We start from the raw sequence: 6,848 nt of genomic DNA, 5'->3' as shown, positions 1-6,848 counted from the left end.
AAAAAAGATGTGCATGCAGCGAAAACACGTAACACGATGCATGTCTACGGTTGGACTAGAAAACCTGGCCTTTATTGACACTAGGATAGATCGTCACGTTTTTGTCAAAGTTGAAGGCTTGCTCAACTAACTTGGGTCTTTCGGGTAAATGAATTTTCCAGCAGGATAACGATAGAATAGAAGACATGTGACATGAATTGGATAGGTGGGGTCGAAAAAGTACAATTTCTAACATCAAAGACTTTAAGAAAGACTTACTTGAGGAATGAAACAAAACGGGTTCAGATGTAACGGAAAAATTAGTTCCTTCAATGCCAAAACGTATGCCAGCACAACTACATGCTTAAGGTGGGCCAACCATACATTAGTTTTTTAATTTTATTCACATACAATATATTAACCTGCCTGCGAAGTAAACTGTAGGTATTAGATTTTTGTGATATTTTTTTACGATAGCCGTATATAGTTTGTTTATAACTTTATATCAAGTTACAAAAAATCTTCAATTTTTATTTAACATATTTCCTCCCCTATTTGACCCTCAACACATAGATGCAGTTTCTAAACCTTAGTTTTTCCTACCGTATGCAGACTTTATTCGCATACTGTATGTCAACATCGTTTATGTATATAAGAGGTTTGTTTTCGTAAGTTTTCGTAAATGTTGTTAGCTATTTTTTTTTTTCGTACTTTTTCGTGCTTTTTATAAATAGAAAGTTGGAATTTGGTGCCGATATTTCGGGAGTATAAGTTAGTTCGGATCGGTGCTTTGTGATCGAAAATGCATTTATTGAACAGTAGAAGTACTGTGCATCGCTGTCTACTACTTATTGCCACCGCTCAGGCAATTTTTGAATTTCTTCTCGAAAAAATGTCCCGTCCTTTCACCCGTCAGCTGATCCTGCTAACCAAACCATATCATGGTAAGAATCAAATTATCGTTCGAGCAAACAATAATTTATGTACTGAAACCCGTGCTAACCGGAAAGAGTAATGTCTATGTGATATAAGCGAAGAGAATAGAATTGTGAATATTTCCTGATCGAGTTTTTCTACATGTGGGCGAATTTGTTTGCACTGAAAACCGGTGATATCATGACATCTGATCTGTCGATCTTGTTTTTTTTTTCCCAATTGCATCAGTTGCTGCTGATAGCCTTTCTTTGGAAGTGATAATGTCATTTAGTTGAACAAACCATTATACACTGAGTCCAACTGGGCCTCCAGCGGTACGGAGCCGCCATGGATATTCGGCTCTATCCGCGTTGTTAATGGCTCGTTTACTCGGGTATTGTAAAGCATCTATTGTTGATCACCCGTAAGGAAAAAATCGCACACAAGCAGAAAAATTAAAATTTCTCATGGATAACGTTTTCGGAGTTTCAAGAAATTACGTTTTTTACGCTTCGATGCGATAATTTATACAGTTGCGTGTAAAGTGTAGGGACAGTGCTTTCAAATGAACCAGCCACAATTTTATTCAACACCACATGGTACTAGTTACACGCTTTTTTAGGAAACGGATCGAATTCACTTATACTTCCAATATATCGTAAAAATGGAAGCCATCAACCGTATATCGCGTACCTTTGTCGCAATACTGTTTCCAAAAAGTATTTTTTCCATATCGATTATGACATGTGGACTTATCCAAACGAGTAGTTATCTTCGCTTAGAATCGCTGTAGCTTATTTGGCATCTGTATCGAAATTCATGCCAATGTTTTTTATAGTCAAAGGAAGCTTTTTAGAGTAAAGAAGTTTCGAGTCCAAATATTTTCGATTGACTTATAAGACCTTGTTCACATCAAACCCGATATCGTATTGCAAAGTCTAGCGCACTTGCGATTTGAACCCACGACCATTGAGTTGAATTAGTCGAGATCTTCTTACCTAAACGGCCACTCAGGCGGATAATTTAATGAATAATTTAAATATTTATTCAATAAGTTTTTTATTATTTAAGCTAAAGCGGTACTGGGGTAAATACTATTCATATGGTGACTGCTGGGGTTGTTTTGATCAATTTTTTCAGTTTGGATGTCAATTCTTTACAATGATGGCTTTGAAAGGTGAAGAGCGTTACCCCATAGGAGAAAAACACGCATTTATTTCTAAATTTATTGTTTAAACGTCATTTTATGTAAATAATCAAATAATTTAAAACGATTTCAACGAACAACTAGTTGCAGTCATGCATGATGAATAAGCAAAAAAAAAAGAAAGAAAAAAAAAAACAAGTCAACCGCTATGTTCATCACAAAGCAACTTTTAGACCCCTCTCATCTCTTGAGGTAAGTATATGAAAACTTATTCGGACTGGGGTTGTCATTCTACCCACACGCCATTGATTAAAACAATGAAACTCTTAACCTTGCGGGATTGGCTGGAGTTTTCCGACTTCATCGGGCACAATAGTTACAAATTCACGAACTAGGGACCTAAAGTGCTCATCATTAGGCATGAAATCTGCAAAAAAACGGAAACTTGATGGACGCATAGTCAGTATATCTAATCTTAATTATATACGCAAACGAATACCGAAACTGTGATACGACCAATCTGCGTTCAACGTTAAAGAAACGTTATATCCACCTTGAGTTGACTGCATGTAATCAAACAACTTGGCTAGACATTTGGCAAATATGAGATTTATAAACAAAACTTGACTCTCGTCATTCTCTGGTATTTCTTACTAATATCATATTACAGATCGAGATCTTCAGCACTATATGCATAACACGTAAGTAGTTGTATGGCAAACAGATGGATGGAATTTCTCACATTTCCGTTTTTTAGTTTGTTTAAATTGTTTCCCCAATAGCTAGGCAAGCTAGGTTATGGATTAATTGCGTCTATTTTCAAAGTTGATTTGTGGAATGTTTAGCTCTCTTATCTTTAAGTTGATAATGACAGATGAGCAAATTATCATTAACTTAATTAAAATACGATGTTAATGGACTCACACACACACACAATGACAGGTACATATAAGGGGGTTACAAATTAAACGATAACATTAATCGACCAGTTACAACTGACGTTGATATAAACAAATTGCGTGTTATTAAAGTCATTGATTTAATAAAAACGCTTAAAACATTTTAAAACTAGTTTTCAACATGAGCAACTTTATTATATGCACAGAGTGAGATAAAAATATTACAAAAATTGAATGATTAAAAGAAATCTGATATAATATCAAATAACATGAAAACTATATATACATATATTTATATATATATATAATGAAATTATCAAAGTAAATAAATAAGTAAAATGATATCCAAATGAAAGCACTACAGTTAGTCACGGCCTACCAATAAATACTTTACACCATTTCGCTTGATACATATAACGATTTTTCAAAATAAGCTGTTATATGGGATGTGGTGGAAAAAGTTTTCAGATCCGTAGCATTTTCAATAGCGCTCGCTCTCAAGCCTAAACATGTTTGTGCGCCAAGTTTCATCAAAATATCTCATAAATTGTGGCCGGCAGATTGAACACAAGAAAAGAGACTGAAGAGAGACTGATGGACAGACAAGCTAAAATCAGAAATATTCGGAAAGTGGGTTCATCTCAAGTTTTTCTGGATGTTGCATACATCCGCACAAACTTAAAATACACAGATATGCTGCAAATATTGTGAGGTGCAGATACACAAGGACTTTCATATTAGCAGAGTATTTCGCGATGGTCTAGGGCAACATTTACAACAAATTATGAAAACCTATACGCCTGTTATCCCCATCAACTCGGTCATACTCACCATTGTGTTTTTTCTCTAATTACAGTGCAAAAATTGTTTTATTGGAAAATACGCAAATCCAAAAATTCCAATTAAAAAACTGCCATAATCAGCAAACATTGCCACGCTTTCAACATAAGAGAAAGAGAAAGGCGATTGCTGCATTTTAGAAAGCGGCTCACTGACCTGTCGCCGGCAGCAGCGAACAGCAAGCACTGTGTCCGCTTGTGGCGTATGTGTCATCATTAATTTCTTTAACAAAGACAAGTATCGGGCTTTAATTTGAGCCAGCGGATGCGAACTTTTCTCATAAAATATTATATCGATATCAAGAGATTCGAAGGCAATTTTTATTTGTTGCTCAGATTTAGAGTACAAGCTCCTGCTTCCAGCTTAGCAAGGTGAGTGCAATTAGTAAATAGTACTAAGTAAACCAATCATTTTCTAGAGCGGTGGTCAGCTTTCCAAAAAGTTGGCAATTAGACAACATTACTTACAACGCACTTTGGATTTGCCTCTACTCACATCGCTAAAAATGTAACGCAAAGGAATTAACCAAGTCCACAGAAAATCATATATATAGTGAGTGAATTGCTGAGCTGCTGTTCTACTCGCATGCATACGGCATGCACGGCATAGAGTATTACTTTATAAGCAATCCTATAGACACCTATGATCTAGCATCTACATTAGATCGGGATGATTGCCGCCACTACCTTAATGAGCCGTTGACTTTATCACAGTATTCGGAGCATCCTTATCCTAATCAAGGCGGGAACGCGAAATATCAAAAGATTATCGCATCTTTTCGATGACGGCTACCTGTAGTGCGCAAAGGATTGCACAACAAGCATTCTCAGCAGTCATCAGTTCTTCTAATACGTAAGCAATTCTTTCATCATCATCTATGCGGATAGAAAAAAAAATTAGACTGCATTGCAAACCTTAATAACTAATTGTTTAAAGGTTTGCTTTAAATGAGTTTCGTCTCTTTCTTTTTTTCTCTCTTTTTTCTTGTTTTTTTGGTTGTGTACAAATATTGCTGATATTTTATTTATAGCACTTGCCGGTGATTAGTTCAGTTCGTTTTAAGTAATTGATTTTAAAACGTTTTAAAACAATTAACGTTTAATTATCGAATTAAATCGTTCGGAACAAACAAAAAACAAATCCATTAGTATTTAAAGAAAACGGATCATTAAGACCATGACAGACAGAACGAACAACAAAAAAAAAAAAAAAAAAAATTCAATTAAATGAAATTTAGAAAATCCTCGCAATTGGTTTTAGTTACGCAAAATTTCCTTTAATTGTAGAAACTTGGCAGTGCATGAGAATGTTTTTCAACGAATTCTTTTCGCAATTATTTCTCTGCATACGTACATAAGAGATGGCAGACTTTTTTAATAAAAGCAAAACCATGTTTTTTTCTTTTCTTTCTCTCCGTTCAATTTATTTCACTTTCACACGGTATGCCTTCGCATTTTCATACAAACTCCATACTTGATGTAAGTACGTATGTACTAAAGTTCTCATTAAAATCTGGAAGGTGCGCTCCTATAAGGAATACGGATTATGTTCCTTTCCCGGAAATACAACATAATGCGATGAACTTAATATGAGCAACGAGAAGACGAGTTGGCGGTTTAGTGGTTGAGGACACACCTTTTTCTACTACATTGGTATTGCTTAAGATAAGTAAAAATTTGTTCTTCTGCAATGGATCTCCGCTATGCATGTTTCTTTTACATATGGGAATCGGCTTGAATGACACAAGTGAAAACATTGTAGTCAGGCAAGTTCAGCACACAACGCTGGTTCGCTTTCATTTATTTTCGTAATAACATATTAAAATTAAGGAAAAAAATTGATCCACGACTACACGCCAGTAATTGAAGGAGAACGAGTTTAGGATAAATCGCAACAGCATGACCGGCACTGCCATCCTGCAACCGCCCAAGGGTGACGTGTTTGCATCGAAGCACTTTAAAGCGAACATTTTGATCATCATTAAATGGCGGGACGATTCTTCAGCAAGCTCAAATTGCACGAACTGTTCAAACGTCGCGAAAAGTTCACACCTAATAATAAGCAATATATAATAGAAGCGAATTTTACCCTCATCACTGAAGTCAGCCCTTTTTCCATTAAAAAAAAAAAGGAAAAAACGAATAAAAACTGTTCTCTACACATTTCAAACGGAAGTCACGAAAAGTAGCGCATCACGTTTTCGATGAGTGCACTTTAATAAGTGTCTTTCGGTTAAGATTTATTACAAGCGATTAAAGCCTTTGCAACACCCGGAAGGAATCCGGGTATCAAAGACCCGATAAGGTATAGATATGGTCTTGGCCAGTATCAAATTCCAAGGCGACTTAACACATGTCCATATATCTGTCAGTGGCAAACATTCTTCTGATCTCCAAACTGCAGTTATCGTGTTCAAGTTTGGTAGAAACATTGAAAGCCCTTGCTTGCACGTAGGTATTGAAAATGGCACAAATCGGTGGAAGGACGTCGTCACAGTAGAACATAATCTGAGGCCACCGTTGTTTTGAAAAATAAAAAAGAAGCAGGTCCTTGTTCATTATTTATAACCAACAACAGATGTAACGATAAAAATTTGCATTTTTATTCTACGGATAGCTCTGTAGTGTCTACATAAATCTTGAAAAAATCGGCCACGCCTATAACAAGTTATAAGTGATTAAATTTTTTCTTTCTTACTATTCCTTCTTATTATTCATAAGATAAACAAGACAGAATATTGAAAATTATTTTGCACAGATATATTATGTGAGCAAAAATGCCTGATCGCAAAAAGAAGAATGTGTGGAGTCCCACAACGTGGACGATTTATATTTTCGTAGCAGTTTAAGCCATTGGGTATTAAAGAAAAGAGCTTGGAGGGTAGCATGCGATCAGCTAAGCTTAACACCTTTAAATGGAAGGTGGATTTTATGCAGTTCACCTTTTTAATACCCGTAAATAGAAGTATGGGGCGTTAAAGATTTTAATGGTGATGGGTATGCGACAGTCGGCTCCAGCCGTATATAACTTTCTTACTTGTTAAAGGCACCAATTGACAACACATAACT

This window comes from Glossina fuscipes, unplaced genomic scaffold (genome assembly GCF_014805625.2).
Source record: "Glossina fuscipes isolate IAEA_lab_2018 unplaced genomic scaffold, Yale_Gfus_2 0, whole genome shotgun sequence".
Taxonomy (NCBI): Eukaryota; Metazoa; Arthropoda; class Insecta; order Diptera; family Glossinidae; genus Glossina; species Glossina fuscipes.
Note: the sequence above shows the minus strand (reverse complement) of the source record.